Source organism: Pristiophorus japonicus, chromosome 8 (genome assembly GCF_044704955.1).
Source record: "Pristiophorus japonicus isolate sPriJap1 chromosome 8, sPriJap1.hap1, whole genome shotgun sequence".
NCBI lineage: Eukaryota > Metazoa > Chordata > Chondrichthyes > Pristiophoridae > Pristiophorus > Pristiophorus japonicus.
The window spans coordinates 67,133,935-67,149,805 of NC_091984.1; the positions used below are offsets into that span (position 1 = coordinate 67,133,935).

Sequence of the window (15,871 nt, forward strand, 5' to 3'; positions counted from 1 at the left end):
AACCGGTGCAGATAGGAGGGAACTCCCCCTATGATGTAAAAAAAAAACTGGCCTAGAAAAATCGTAACTGTCAATTACGCTGGCACAGATTGCAGAGGGAAACTTTGCAAAAAAAATACACCAAAAAAAACGGCATACACCAAAAAAACGGCGCAAATGACCTAGGAAAATTGAGTCCATAGTTTTGCTGTCAATTATATAAGGAAGCTGCTTGTAAGTTGCTAGGGCAGATAGACATGAAATTGACTAACAAGCAGCTGATGGGAAACTGCAAAGCTCTGAATAAAAAGGTAGCTTCCACCAGTAGTTGAGAAGAGTTAAACAGGCAGGTGACACTATTTATTCCATGATGTACCAGGTGCTTTCTTTTTCAACTGCCTTAGCAACATAAAGGTAGCTTCCTTATATAACTGACAGCAAAGCTTTAAACTGTACACTTATGAGCGCATATACACTGAGTGTTGTGACGTTATCATGTGTGTGTCAGGATGTTACAACGTCTGGATGTTTCACACTTCTAAATGCACCCTGAAAAATCAGAAACCTATAGAGGTTTGGTGGAAAATTGTCTTATGGACACCTTGTGTTCTCCAGTAATTGACATTATAATATGATAATACCAATAGTGTTGCTCATCATTAATGACTATGACATAAGTTTATATAACATATACAGGTATTCTGCTGTACCAATAAATAAAAAGCCAAATAACTATAGTACTTGTACGACTCAGCTGCCGGGGACTTGTGTTCATCGCTGTCTGTTTTCCCCATAGCTTGCAAGGACAACTGACACTGAAAATTAAATGTTGTTCATTTGACAGTTGACTAACTTATTTGTGGAGTAGCACAAGCCAGGGTGTGATTCAAAAATTTAATGCATGTTGTGGTTTATATGATGTTGATAAACTCTTACGCTTCATTCTTGTGCTTTATGAAATTAATTGAAGCAGATGCACGACAACATGATCCAGCAGTCTCTGCTTAAAGAGGCTTGCTGCGCTGCCTACTTTCTCGGGCATTTCTACAGAGGATTTGGAGTGCTTGGACCTCCTGAAGACTCCTGGCATCACCTATTACCAACGGTACAGTTAACTTCATTGAGTTAACCATGCTGTATTTCCCTTTCCTGTGACGTAAGTGATTCAGTGTTGCTAAAATGTGTGGAGCTTGAAGGCTGTTAATTTTGCTATTCCTTTTGCTCCTGTAAAATGCTGATCATCTAACTCTTCACCTGTGAAAATAGTACAAGGAACTGTTAATGAAAATAAATTCACATAGACTCTAGTAAAGTAAGAGAGACAACTTTATTGCTAACAGAGCTCTGGGAGAAGAGTTGAGATCCCGCGATCTGCGAACACCTTCTCCCCGAGTGCCTTGTGCCGCGGGGTTATAAGCAGTTTACAGGGGCGGAATACAATCATTTAAATTCATTTACATACAACCAATCAATCCATATTGCAACGCAATTCATTTACATACAACTTTTTAGTCCTAGTGAAACCTGATAGCATGGCACGAGTTTGGGGGCCCTTCCTCTATATCTTCTTTTGTGGTTAGTTATTCTGTTGCAAAGCTTTCTATGAAACAGTGGCCTGCACCTGGCCAGGAGTCACTTGTTGCTGCAGAGTTCATATCAGGGACAGCAGATAGGCTTCTTGGTACAAAGTTCATTTAGTGGTGGCTTACCCCATCCTGCTTTGCTATGTCCGAAAATCCAGTCCAACAGTTCCGCTTGTTGGTCCTGGAGGATGTTCATGAAATCCAGATGACCACAATGAAGGTGGCTCAGTGCCTACCTTCGAGGCAAGTTACTTCCCTGCCTTGCCTGTAGCTCTAGCCTACCCTTCATAGGTAGTGGTCTGTGCCTGCGTCGTCTGCTCCGTCTTCCTCGGCGTCTCCGGGTGTTCCCATCAGATGTTCTTTTCCGGTGATCACGCTGGCAACCGGCACTATTCGGGCCATCATGACTTTACAGCAGATATTAAAACATCCGATAATCAAGCAACAAGTAATTATTATTACAACAAGAATAACTACTCCATGCGTTAAATAGGACCCCCAGGATCCCCCTAATAGCCAGTCAAGCCAGCTATTCCCCCTTTTTGGGCCTTGTCTGAACTCGTCAAGCTGCTTTCTTATGGCATCAATGGCTTGGGTGATATTGTATGATTCAGCCGTAACATGCGTTATACATTTGTCTCCTATTATTGTGCATACTCTCCCCTGTTGGGCTAACTGATAATCTACGGCATAACGGGTCTGCTGCGTATACAATCTTAATTCAGACAGCTCCCGGTTGATGGCATCCAATCCCTTAGATGTGCTGTTTCCCAGAATGGTTAATCCACAAATACTATAGTTCCTACTGCAAAGAGGACCGGGAGGGTCGGTGTTGCGGTCATGAAGGTGCCGTTGAGGAGGAACACGAATCCCTCCTTAGCTCTATAACACTTTACGTCGGTGTTGCTAACACTCGTGAACTGCTTATACCACCAATTGCTTGGTTCCCTTGAATTTGAGCCCGATCTGACCAATTGGTAAGCATCAAACGGGTATGCCCATGTTTCTGAGCTGACATGAGTTCCGTTGCACTGACCGCAGATAACTTGCCTCCCTGCGGTCACGTTCAGGCATCTTTGCTCGTTACAGGTGCAGGTAAACTGGCCTCTATGCACTCGACAGTGCTGACGGGCACACTGCGTCTGCACACAGGGGGCGTTCTCGGGACCAGGGCATATGCACACCCCAATCCTTGCCCCGAGAAGCAAAGCGAGTAGCTTGCATTGTCTGAGCACACCGTTTCGTCCTTTCCCCGGGACCCCCTGCACACAGGATCTGTGGGATTTATTAATTCCACGCATCTTCCCTGTATACCCCTTCTATATTCCCCTGTTTGACCCTCACAGGGTGCGTCCGAGGTATCTGCCGTATATAAGTCACGGGGGGTCCACCCAGGGGTGGCCACGAACAGGGCCTCTACTGATTGGGCTAGTGGGTAACACACGGTTCGATTGCCGTATATATGGGTCTTGAAAAACAAGTTATCTTCTAATCCTATTAGCTTTACAACCGTGACAACATAAAGTAATGCGATTATATACGCTATCTTAGACATGTTTGTTACACTCAAACAATACAATATTTACACATTAGCAGTAGCCGTAATTTGGACTTGCTTGCAGTCGTCACCTGTTCGGGGTGCATAAACAAGTATCCTGGTTACATTATCGTGAATCACATGTCTTATGTTTACTCATTAGTTTCTTTGTACAATTTCAACTGGGTCCAATGTTTCAATACACACTTCCCTCTTATGTCCAGACAGGCTCAGGTGTCTCCACTGATTATTACCTCATATGGGCCATTCCATTTTGGTGCAAACCCTGGTTTTTCAGGTAATGTTTTTACCATGACGTGACGTCCCGCCATCGGGACGTCAGAGAGCCTTTCAAGCTCTTTCTGAGCGTCTCTTTCTTCCTGATTGTCTCTTACTAATTTACGCAACCCTTTGAGTTGAGTGCTTAGTTCCAAAACATACCGTTTAATTTTGTCTTTTAATGGGCCTACGTCGGCCCCACCTGTTATGATGCTTTCTGTTAATTGCATCGCCCTTCCTGTCATTAGTTCATAAGGGGTTAATCCGGTTGTCCGGTTTACCGTGGCTCTTAACTTCATTAATATAATAGGTAATACTTCTGTTCACGTTCTTCCTGACGTTTGCATGGCCTTGGCCAGGGCGTTCTTAAGGGTACGGTTCATGCGTTCTACCATTCCAGAACTCTGCGGGTGGTAGGGGATGTAGAATTTTTGTTTTATGCCCATCAGCTGGCATACTGTTTTTACAATCTTCCCGGTGAAGTGGGTGCCTTGGTCGGAATCTATCTGAAGAGGCACTCCCCATTGGGGAATCACCTGCTCGGTCAATATCCTTGCCACTGTTGAGGCAGTGCAATCATGTGTGGGGAAAGCTTCCACCCACCGGGTAAATTGATCTATAATCACTAGGCAATATCTTTTTCCATGGGATAGGGGCAAAGGACCTGTGAAATCAATTTGTAAATGTTCCCATGGCCCCCGTGGACGGGGCTGGTGTCCCATTTTAATTTTAATGGGTCTGCCTGGATTATTTTGTGCACACGTAACGCATCGATGGCAATGTTTGGCAATATCTCTCCTCATCCCCTTCCACCACCAATCTCTTTCAAGACTCCCGGTCATGGCCTCTTGTCCCGAATGGGACAGGCCATGGTGCAACTCCAATAAGGTATTCTGTATGCATTCAGGCGCCATTACCTTATCGTTTCGTCTCCAAATGTTATCCTTTCCTTGCGTTGCGCCCTGCTTTGTCCACATACCCCTTTCTTCCTCAGAAGTGTCCTGGTGTAGTTTCTCGATACTTATTTGTTCGTCTCGGACCCCAGCGGTGCTGACTGAGGCTTCCTCACACTCCTCTTGTTCTAATGCTTCTTGTGCAGCTAAGTCCACAGCTTGATTTCCCTGGTGACTCAGCCAATCTGGACTGGTTCAGTCCGGTTCTCTTTGGTGGGCTTTAATTTTAATGACCGCTACCTGTTTTGGTTTATTACTGGCTGCTAAAAGAGCTTCTATTCTCAGCTGGTGTTTTATGGGATGTCCGCTGGTTGTGATAAAACCCCTCCTCCCCCATGCTGTCATATAATCGTGTACTACCCCAGATGCATATCTACTGTCCGTATAGATATTAACGATCTTACCCTCTGATAGTTCCAGTGCCCGGGTGAGGGCTACCAATTCTGCCACCTGAGCTGACGACCCCCCCACTAATTTGCCCTGATTCGACTGTCTCTAGATCCTGGTTAACTACAGTCCATGCGGTACGAGGTAGTCCCTCTACGTATTTTTGTGAGCCGTCCACAAACAAAATTTGTTCTGCGGTTTGAAGGGGCGTGTCTTTTATTCTATTCTCTTCCATGTCCATATCCACATCCCCGCAATTGTGGGGCTCTCCCTCTTGTACTATGCCCTCCGCGGGGTTTTCCCCTACATCTCTAATTATAGTTACTGCTTTGTTGGGTGGCAAGAGGACTGCTTCCCAATTTGCCCGTCTCATATTAGAAACGGTTCTCAGTTTTCCTGTGTTTAACATTTCTACCAACGTGTGTTTGGTGTGAAGAATGATGTTTCCGGTCACTACCACGGGCTCGCTTATTTTTACTGCCCAAGCTGCGCAGTCTAGTGCAGCCATACATCTGGGTAATCCGGTCACCACCGGACCTTTGGCGGTGGAGTAATAGGCTATAGGTCTCCTTTTATCCCCGTGATCTTGGGTGACCACGGCCTTATAGAACCCATCTTCATTGGTACAGTGGATGTGGAAATCTTTACCCATGTCAGGCAGTCCCAATCCACGTGCGGAGACTAGTTCTGACTTGAGTTTACTATACGCCTGTTCTTGTTCAGGGCCCCACTCTATAAGGTCTAGGGCCGGTTTTCCTCCCTTTACTAGTCTTTGTATAGGCTCGGCAATCTTTGCAAACTCAGGGATAAAGTTCCAGCTGTAACTAAAGAGACCCAGTACCTTCCTCACCCCCCTTACCGTTACTGGTCTCGGCATGTCCTTGACAGCCTTTTTCCTATCCAAGGGCATTTCTTTCAACCCCTTTGAAAGGCAGTACCCTAAGTACAGGACTTGGGTTTTTCCTACCTGGGCTTTCTTGGGGTTGACCTTAAGGCCTGCCATCTTCAAATCTCGTAACACCAGGTATAGGGTTGCCTGATGTCCCTCCTTGGTTTCTGAAGCTATTAATATGTCGTCGACATATTGTAAAATATTATTTCCTGCCGGTACTTCTATTTGTTTTAGTACGTTGCTCATGACTCGGTGGAATATGGCAGGACTATTATGGAACCCTTGTGGTAATCGGGTCCAAGTATATTGTTTATCCTCCACCGTGAAGGCGAATTTCTCTTGTGATTCTGGGTCGAGGGGAAGTGCCCAGAAGCCATTGGCTATGTCCAGGACTGTAAAGATTTTATGTTCAGGGGATAATCCATTAAGGATTGTGGAGGGACTGGCCACTATCGGGTATAGTTTGGGGGTGACCTTATTAAGGGCAGTGTAGTCAATGGTTAGTCTATAACTCCCATCTGGCTTCCCTACTGGCCATGTTGGGGAGTTAATGGTGCTAACAGTTTCTCTTAAGATACCTTTTCCCACCAGTCCCTTTACTATTTCTACAATTGCTGTTCTGGCTTCGGGGTCTTATAGGGTATTGCCGGTGTGGTTTATGAGATGGTCCAGGGACCTTAATAGGGTCCATGTCCGCCTTTCCAGTATCCAATTTTGTCTGTGCCCAAATCCCGGGCACAGAGGCACAAATGCCACCATATCCTCCAGTCTCGGTATGCCAGTTGGTTTTTGTGGCTGTTGCTACACCTAAACTTTCCATATGGTGAGCTATCTGTCCCAAATCTCCCTTACTGCCATCTGCCTTTGGCCATGTTAATTTTCCCTTGCCACAATCAATCAGGGCCTGAAATTCCTTCATTACGTCATTCCCCAATATTGCTCCCTCACGATTCTTGCATACGTAAAATCTCATGGGTATACATAAATTATCAATTTCCACCACTTGGGTGGTGCTCAGGTAGGCCGGTGTTGGCCGTCCATCTATTCCGTTTATTAAAGCCTTTTTGTCGGTTACGGGAAGGGGTAGATTGGTAATGGATATTGAGGCTCCAGTGTCCACTAGCATCTCACACTGTCGGTGCAGTTTCTCTTAAGATACCTTTTTCCACTAGTCCCTTTACTATTTCTACAACTGCTGTTCTGGCTTCGGGGTCTTATAAGGTATTGCCGGTGTGGTTTATGAGATGGTCCAGGGACCTTAATAGGGTCCATGTCCGCCTTTCCGGTATCCAATTTTGTCTGTGCCCAAACCCTGGGCACAGAGGCACAAATGCCGCCATATCCTCCAGTCTCGGTATGCCAGTTGGTTTTTGTGGCTGTTGCTACACCTAAACTTTCCATATGGTGAGCTATCTGTCCCAAATCTCCCTTACTGCCATCTGCCTTTGGTTATGTTAATTTTCCCTTGCCACAATCAATCAGGGCAGACACATATGTCCTTCCCTCCTTTTTACTTTGTACAGGGGCCACCGGGCATCACAGGGTGGTTTTGTACTCCTGCCACTGCTGGTATTCCTGTTCTGACCGGGTCCTTGCCTTATTAGGATAGCCATTTTTACTATAGCAGGTTGCGACTAAATGTCCCTTTTTGCCGCAATATGTGCATTGTTTTTCCATGCGTTTCCCCTTACGTTCTTTGGCAAAGTGACCCACCTTCCCGCAGTTATGGCATGTCCCCTTTTTCTGTCCTCCCCCCGTCCCTGCTGCAAAAACCCTTTCTTGTTTTATCTTTGTTTGGGATTTTTCATTGCCCCCTCCCTGGACGCCACTAGCCCACTCGACCAGTTCATCATGATCCTGGGTTACAATTACTCCCATTTTTATAATGGTCTGGTGTGCAGCGGATAGTCTGTCGTTAAATGCCTGGATAAATGCTCGGTCGCCGCGGCCCGGGTTTCCCTGTCCAGAGCATTCTTGAATAATCGTTCCCCATACTCTGAGGCTCCTTCCCCCTTTTGTTGTTTGGTTGTAGTAATTTTACTCCAATTAGTGCGGGCATTACCTAAAGTGTAGTTGGTGGCCCACCCAAACTGTATCCAGCTCTGCCCAAAATTTGGTATTCGCACACCGGGGTTGTAATTTGCCCAGGGATGCTATTATCTGCTGTCTCTCACTGGGGGTAAATGGTTTATAGGTTGCAGTGGGATTCGCTATAGTTCCTCTCCTGGTGACTGGCGCCGCCAGGAAGATTTCTAGATCTTCCTGACCCGGGGCTGTTGCCTCACCTTGGTAATCTTCGTAAGGGGGCAGTGAGGCTGTTTCCCTCCCCCCCCCATTGGGAACGGTTCTGAATCTGTTGTTCTGACGCCAGGCATTTCTTTTCCCATTCCCTACATTTTCCTTGTGCCTGACTTAATTGTTTACTTTTCTCTTCCCTTTTCTCTCTAATGTCCTTTACTTGCTCAATTAGTCCTGCTAACTGATGTACCAGTAATACTCCGGCCTTTTTGGTTTTATCTTTCTTTTGTTTTGCTATCCAATTTCGTTGTTGTTCTAATGTCTGGGATACATCCCAGCCGTCTTTCTGCATTTTTTTAATTAAGACTTGTCGATCGGTTCATTAGGGACCCGGGCGGTCCACATTTTACGTCTGTTTCCTGACCTATCATTGAAGGTATTTACTCTGTGTTCCTGTATTCCCCTCTAGTTTATGGAATTTCTGAACTTAAATACTCACGGCCACGATTCACCTCGCAGAGACCTCTTGTCTTGCTCGCGAAGATTAACGTGTTTCCTTACCACCGGAGTCCGGCTCTTGGTTGGAGTGATCAGCTCCCTTCCGCACCGATTTCTATATCACCTTCTATGAACATTGGACTAAAATAATCAACCCCCGCATCACTAATTACTTTACTTTCAGTCTGCGTTGTACGCCACTACAGTCTGAATTTCTTAACTCTTATCACATACTATCACATACTATCAAGTTATGTCTCTTTACTTACTTAATCTATTTTATTCGTTTGATACCACTTCGCCGGCCAGCCGCTTCCTCCAGTATAATTTCTGGGTGGTCAGAAATTGACTACTGTCCCGTTCTACTTGGTCATACGACTATCCAGTTCCGCGGTATCCTGCCGACTACGTCAATTTGTTAATGAAAATAAATTTACATAGACTCTAGTAAAATAAGAGAGACAATTTTATTGCTAACAGAGCTCTGGGAGAAGAGTTGAGATCCCGCGATCTGTGAACACCTTCTCCCCGAGTGCCTTGTGCCGCGGGGTTATAAGCAGTTTACTGGGGGCGGAATACAATCATTTAAATTCATTTACATACAACCAATCAATCCATATGGCAACGCAATTCATTTACATACAACCAATCAATCCATATGGCAACGCAATTCATTTACATACAACTTTTTAGTCCTAATGAAACCTGATAGCATGGTGCGAGTTTGGGGGCCCTTCCTCTATCTTCTTTTGTGGTTAGTTATTCTGTTGCAAAGCTTTCTATGAAACAGTGGCCTGCACCTGGCCAGGAGTCACTTGTTGCTGCAGAGTTCATATCAGGGACAGCAGATAGGCTTCTTGGTACAAAGTTCATTTAGTGGTGGCTTACCCCATCCTGCTTTGCTATGTCCGAAAATCCAACAGAACAATGGGGAGAGCATGTCTCAGTGGGTAGCACACTCGCCTCTGAGTTAGAAGGTTGTGGGTTCAAGTCCCATTCTAGAGACTTGAGTGCACAAATCTAGGCTGACAGTCCAGTGCAGTACTCAAGGAATGCTGCACAGTCGAAGGTGCTGTCTTTCAGATGAGACATTAAACCGAGGCCCCGTCTTCTCTCTCGGGTGGATATAAATGATCCCATGGCACTATTTCCAAGAATAGCAGGGGAGTTATCCCCAGTGTCCTGGCCAATATTTAACCCTCAATCAACATAACAAAAACACATTGGCCCCAAGTTTCCACATGATTTGCTCCTGATTTTTAGGAGCAACTGGTGTAGAATGGAGTATCTTAGAAATCGGAATTCTTGTCATTTAGTTTGCTCCAGTTCTAGTCAGTTAGAACAGTTTCACTTTGGAACAGAATTTTTTTCAAAAGTGGGCGTGTCCGGCCACTTACGCCTGATTTCAAAGTTTCGTGAGTGAAAACTTACTCCAAACTAACTTAGAATGGAGTAAGTGAAGATTTTTGTACGCTCGAAAAAACCTTGTCTACACTTTAGAAAATCAGGCGTAGGTTACAAATTGGGGGGGTGGGGGGGAAGGAGATTGGGGGGGTGGGGGGGAAGGAGATTGGGGGGGTGGGGGGGGGGAAGGAGATTGGGGGGTGGGGGGGGAAGGAGATTGGGGGTGGGGGGGAAGGAGATTGGGGGGTGGGGGAGGAAGGAGAAGGGGGAGGGAGGCTGAACGGGCCGGGCCCGAGACTTCGGGCAGGGCCCGTCCCCAGCACCAGATTTACAGGTAGGTGGCGTTGGGTTGGGAGGGAGGTCGGTTCGGTTCGGGTCGGGGGGAGGGAGGGAGGGAGAGGGAGGTCAGGTGGGAGGGAGAGGGAGGTCAGGTGGGAGGGAGGGAGGTCAGGTTGTATCCAGTCCAGAGGCGGGGGGGTGGGCGGGTGTTGGGTCCCGTGCGGGGTGGCGGGTGTCGGGTCCGGTCCGGGGGCGGGGGGGAGCGGGTGTCGGGTCCGGTCCGGAGGCGAGGGGGGGCGGGAAGCGGAAGTCGAGTCGGGTCGGGAGGAAGCAGGAGCTGGCCGTGGGAGGAGCCTTATTCACGCAGCCCCAGTGAGGCCATTCGGCCAGGGCTAGGGGCTGCGTGCTTCGGGCCCCTCCCACACAGTTTCGGGCGCCTGGAGCTACTGCACTTGCGTGCCCACTGTAGCGCGCATGTGCAGAGGTCCCGGCACTGTTTTCAGCGCAGGGACCTGGCTCCGCCCCCTACAGCTCCTGCTGCGCTGCGCCGAGGGCCAGAGGACCTGCAGGGAGGTGGAGAATACGGAGGTTTTTTTTAGGTGCACTTTGTGGCGTGAAAAACGGGCGTCCAGGTCGGGACTGCGCCGTTCTAGGCGCGGCTTGAAACTTGGGCCCATTATCTGGTCACTTTCACATTGCTGTTTGTGGGAGTTTGTTGTGTGCAAATTGGCTGCTACATTTCATACATTGCAACAGTGACTACACTCAAAAAGTACTTCATTGGTTGTAAAGCACTTTGAGATATCCGGTGGTTGTGAAAGACGTTATATAAACGCAAGTCTTTTGCAATCATGGCAGGATATGCTAATATCCTTTTTTTTGTCTGAATGCTGTGATACTTGCCATTGATGTACTGTGGTAGATACATAGCATTTACATAGGCATAAATATATTTGGTAGGGAGCAGATTCCTCATTTCAAGGAAAACCTAATCGTAGAAGTGTCTTTTGGATGGATGTAATGGACAACATTGACCATGTTGGCAATTCCATTACAGGTATGTTAGCATGTGGTGGTGCTAACTCCCTTTCTAGGGCTGGGGTTTATAAGTTTTATGAATTGAACTTTCCTTGTGCGTAATGCAACACTGTAGCTGTGGAATTGTATCTTTGGTGACTAATTTAATCTCAGTGGGTGATACATATCCTAATTAAGTAGCTTTAAGCCAGTGAAGAGTTTGGAACTGGGATTATCATAATTAAATCAGGATTGGCTAGATTTACATTACTAATACCAACATAGTGATAGATTACTTCCAATGGAGAACAGGAGGGATTTCACCTGGAAGAATGTTAGCAGTAGTAAAATTGAAAATAAGATGCCCCCAGAACCAACAGAGAAAAATCCGATCATGTCTTAACCCTAACCTTGAGAGAACATACCCTTGCGCCACAGTGCAATTTATTTTCTCCTGTTTCTTATGGGGACTTTAATCTTCTTATAGATTGGACAAATCAAATTGGCAAAGGTAGCCTGGGGTACGAGTTCATCAAATGCAGTCGGGACAGTTTCCAAGAACAATACGTCATGGAACCAACCAAGGAACAGGCTATTTTAGATCTTGTTTTGTGTAATGCGGTACGGTTAATTAGCAACCTCATAATAAGGGATCCTCTGCGGAATAGTGATCATAATACGATAGAATTTCATATTAAGTTTGAGAGTGACTTGCCTAAGTCTGAAACTGGTGTTTTAAACTTAAATAAAGCCAATTATGTAGGTATGAAGGGCGAGTTGACTATGGTAGATTGGAAAAATAGATTAAAAGGTATAGCGGTAGGTAAGCAGTGGCTAGCATTTAAAGAAATATTTCATAATTCTCAACAAAAATACATTCCATTGAGAAACAAAAGCTTCACGGGAAAAGTGATCCATCCATAGCTAACTTAAGAAGTTAATGATCGCATTAGATTGAAAGAAGAAGCTTATAATGTTGTGAGCCTGAGGATTGGGAGCGTTTCAGAAACCAGCAAAGGATGACCAAAAAATTGATAAAGGGAAAAAATAGAATGAGAGAAAACTAGCAAGAAATATAAAAACAGATTGTAAGAACTTCTACAAGTATGCAAAAAGGAAGCGAGTAGCAAAAGTAAACACTGGTCCCTTAGAGGCTGAGACAGGAGAAATTATTATGGGGAATAAGGAAATGGCAGAAATGTTAAACAAATATTTTATATCTGCCTTCTCAGTAGAAGACGCAAAAAGCATACCTAAAATAGTGGGGAACCAAGGATCTAATGAGGGTGAGGAACTTAATGTAATTAATATAAGTAGAGAAAAAGTACTAGAGAAACTAATGGGACTAAGAGCCGACAAAGCCCATGGACCTGACAGCCTACATCCTAGAGTTCTAAAAGAGATGGCTGCAGAGATCGTGGATGCATTGGTTTTGATCTTCCAAAATTCCCTAGATTCTAGAATGGTCCCAGTGGATTGGAAGGTAGCAAATGTAACACCACTATTCAAGAAAGGAGGGAGAGAGAAAACTGGGAACTACAGGCCAGTTAGCCTGACATCAGTCGTTGGGAAAATAGTGGAATCCATTGTTGAGGAAGTGGTATCATAAAAAATCATAACATGATTAGACAGAGTCAGCATGGTTTTATGAAAGGGAAATCGTGTTTGACAAATTTATTGGAATTTTCTGAGGATGCAACTAGCAGGGTAGATAAAGGGGAACCAGTGGATGCAGTACATTTGGATTTCCAAAAGGCATTCGATAAGGTGCCACATAAAAGATTATTATGCAAGATAAGGGCTCATGGGATTGGAGGTAATGTATTAGCATGGATAGAGGATTGGTTAATGGACAGAAAACAGAGTAGGGATAAACGGGACTTTTTCAGGTTGGCAGACTGTAACTAGTGGGGTGCCGCAAGGATCAGTGCTGGGGCCTCAGCTATTTACAATCTATATTAATGACCTAGATGAAGGGATCGAGTGTAATGTATCCAAGTTTGCTGACGATACAAAGCTAGGTGGGACAGTAAGCTGTGAGTCTGCAAAGGGATATAGATAGATTAAGTGAGTGGGCAGTAAGGTGACAGATGGAGTATAATATAGGGACATGTGAGGTTATTCACTTTGGTAGGAATAATAGAAAAACAAAATATTTTTAAAATGTTGAGAAACTTTTAAATGTTGGTGTTAGAGAGATTTGGGTGTCCTCGTGCAAGAACCACAGAAAGCTAGCATGCAGGTACAGCAAGTAATAAGGAAGGCAAATGGCATGTTGTCCTTTATTGCAAGGGGGTTGGAGTATAAGAGTAAGGAAGTCTTGCTACAATTGCACAGTGCCTTGGTAAGACGACACCTGGAGTACTGTGCACAGTTTTGGTATCCTTATCTAAGGAAGGATATACTTGCTTTGAAGCTGTGCAACAAAGGTTCGCTAAATTGATTCCTGGGATGAGGGGACTGTCTTGTGATGAGAGATTGTGTAGAATGGGCCTATACTCTCTGGAGTTTAGAAGAATGAGAGGTGATCTCATTGAACCATACAAGATTCTGAAGGGGATTGATGGGGTAAATGCTGAGAGGTTGTTTCCTCTGGCTGGAGTGTCTAGAACTAGGTGGCACTGTCTCAGGAAAAGGGGTAGGCCATTTAAGACAGAGATAAGGAGGAATTTCTTCACTCAGAGGGTTATGAATCTTTGGAATTCTGTGTCCCAGAGGGCTGTGGACACTACGTCGCTGAGCATATTCAAGGCTGAGGTGGCTGGTGTAATGTATGCATCTGTGAGTATGCTCACAGGTTTGGAGAGCTGTTGATTGCCAATGCCATCGAGTCGCTAAAAACAGCGCTGGGCCCTGACTCCGTTGATGTGTCAAGGAGGCTCAAGCATAGGAGATCCCAACGAACTGACCCCTGTCCGGATGGAATTCCTCATCGGCACCAAGCCCCGAAACCTCCCTCGGGAACCGGCGCCTCACAACTTGAGGCTCCTCCGGGAAATCCCCTCCGTGCCTTTCAGTTTTGCGCAGAGGGGATTCCTGTATGCGCTGCTCTTGCACACTCTCCACGTTGCCATCCTCGCCTGCCATCCGGACACGCCATGGCGCACCATCTTGCCATCCGGAGGAGGCGGGGGTCCCCAATGGAATGCTCTCTATGCGGGAGTCCTTCCTCTATTGGGGACTTGTCCTCGAGGGTGTTGCATGGAGCAGTCCCGTGCAATAAGTTTTTAAGTCGGTTCACGGGCTCCCAGGCCGCCTGTAATTTCTGCGGTCGAGAGGAGTCCATGTTCCACATGTATATTGAGTGTGCGAGGTTGCAGCCCCTCTTCCAATATCTGAAGGGGCTGCTCCTCAAATTCTGGTTGCACTTCAGTTCCACACTCCTGATCTTTGGGCACCCTGTGCGGAGGGGAGCGGGCAGGTCGGAAGGCCTCCTTGTAGGACTGCTCCTGGGCATGGCCAAGGGGGCCATCAGCCGGTCCAGGCGGCGGGCGGTCGAGGGGGTCGTTCAGCCCAATTGCCTGCCTCTCTTTCGCGGTTACATCTGAGCCAGGGTGTCCCTGTAGATGGAGCATGCAGTGTCCACCGATACGCTCGCGGCCTTCTGTGAGAGGTGGGCGCCGGAGGAACTGGAGTGCATTATCACCCCTGGCAACCAAATTTTAATTTTATGTTTTTTATCTAAAGTTTAATGTGTTTATTGTGCCGGTTTTAGTGCCCTCCCCCCTTTTAGCCAGGGGGCACTTGTATAATTTGTGTTTTAGTGCCCTCAAAAAAAAACAAGGGGTACTTGAAAAGTTTTTGGAGTGTGCCTCCCCCTTTAATCAGGGGGCACTTGATTTTCTGATTACAACAAATAGTTGAACTATTAATGTGCAGTGTGATTGTTAAACCTTTGCTAATAAACCGATTAGTTCTTAATAGCAATGTGTTGGTAAGAATTCTTAAGCAAAGAACCCATGAAGCAAATACATTACAGATAGATTTTTCGAGTCTAGGGGAATTGATTGATAAGGAGATTGGGCGGGAAAGTGGAGTTGAGGTCAATGATCAGCCATGATCTTATTGAATGACGGAGCAAGTTCGAAGGGCCATATGGCCTAATCTTGCTCCCATTTCTTATGTTGTTATGTTCTTATGTTCTCTTAATTAGCTTACCAATATATGTCAAATTGTGGACAGACATTCACAAGGGTTGGGCCTGTTTTGTATAAGCCCCTTACAAATAGGAGCAAGAAGACCTTTACCAAAGCAGTCCTGCTGGATTTGAGGCCAAGTCTCTGAGGTGACAGGAAAGTGTGTAATGCAGTGCAGTTTTATTTATTATTATATGCAGCAGCAGGAAGAATCATATGTAAGTAGCTGCCCAGAGTAACATAAATGGAAAAAATAATGCTCTAAATTAATTGTTCCTTTCCTTTCAACAGTAGTGTGAAGCAACAAATTTCACAAGTTACAGAATGGAAACATGAAAACTTATTGTTCTAGAAATTGGAGGTGTTAGCCCTGGCCATTAAGGCCCGTTTTTGTGAAAAAATGGCGGCTACCTCACTTTCGCCTGCTTACGGCAGGTCCTGTGGCAATTGCCATTTTCGGCAGGTCGGCAGCACTGCTGAAGCCCCGGGCCCACTGGAGATATTTAGATTATGCAGATCGTGACGTCAGTGAGTGTACAATGCTCACTTGATGCCCGATCTGCCATTTTCGTGTTCGCCACTCCACTTACCAGCTTTTGTTATTCACGACCAGCTGACCAAGCGTTGACAAGCAGGAAGGAGCTTCCAGCAGCTCTATGTAAAAGGTTATTCACTGCCTCTGTGTAACT

At 45.8% G+C, this 15,871-nt stretch overlaps 1 protein-coding gene and 1 long non-coding RNA gene across 5 annotated transcripts in view; one reads left to right on the plus strand and one right to left on the minus strand.

Annotated features, from left to right (window-relative positions):
* The window catches only part of agbl4 (AGBL carboxypeptidase 4), a 1,656,729-nt gene that overhangs the window by 14,455 nt on the left and 1,626,403 nt on the right, over positions 1 to 15,871 (plus strand). The window lies entirely within an intron of this gene.
* LOC139268096 (uncharacterized) lies at positions 1,288 to 8,831 on the minus strand. The gene is made up of 2 exons (XR_011593973.1): positions 8,348 to 8,831; positions 1,288 to 3,191 (listed from the first exon to the last, which is right to left on the minus strand). It is a non-coding gene; the product is annotated as an uncharacterized lncRNA (long non-coding RNA).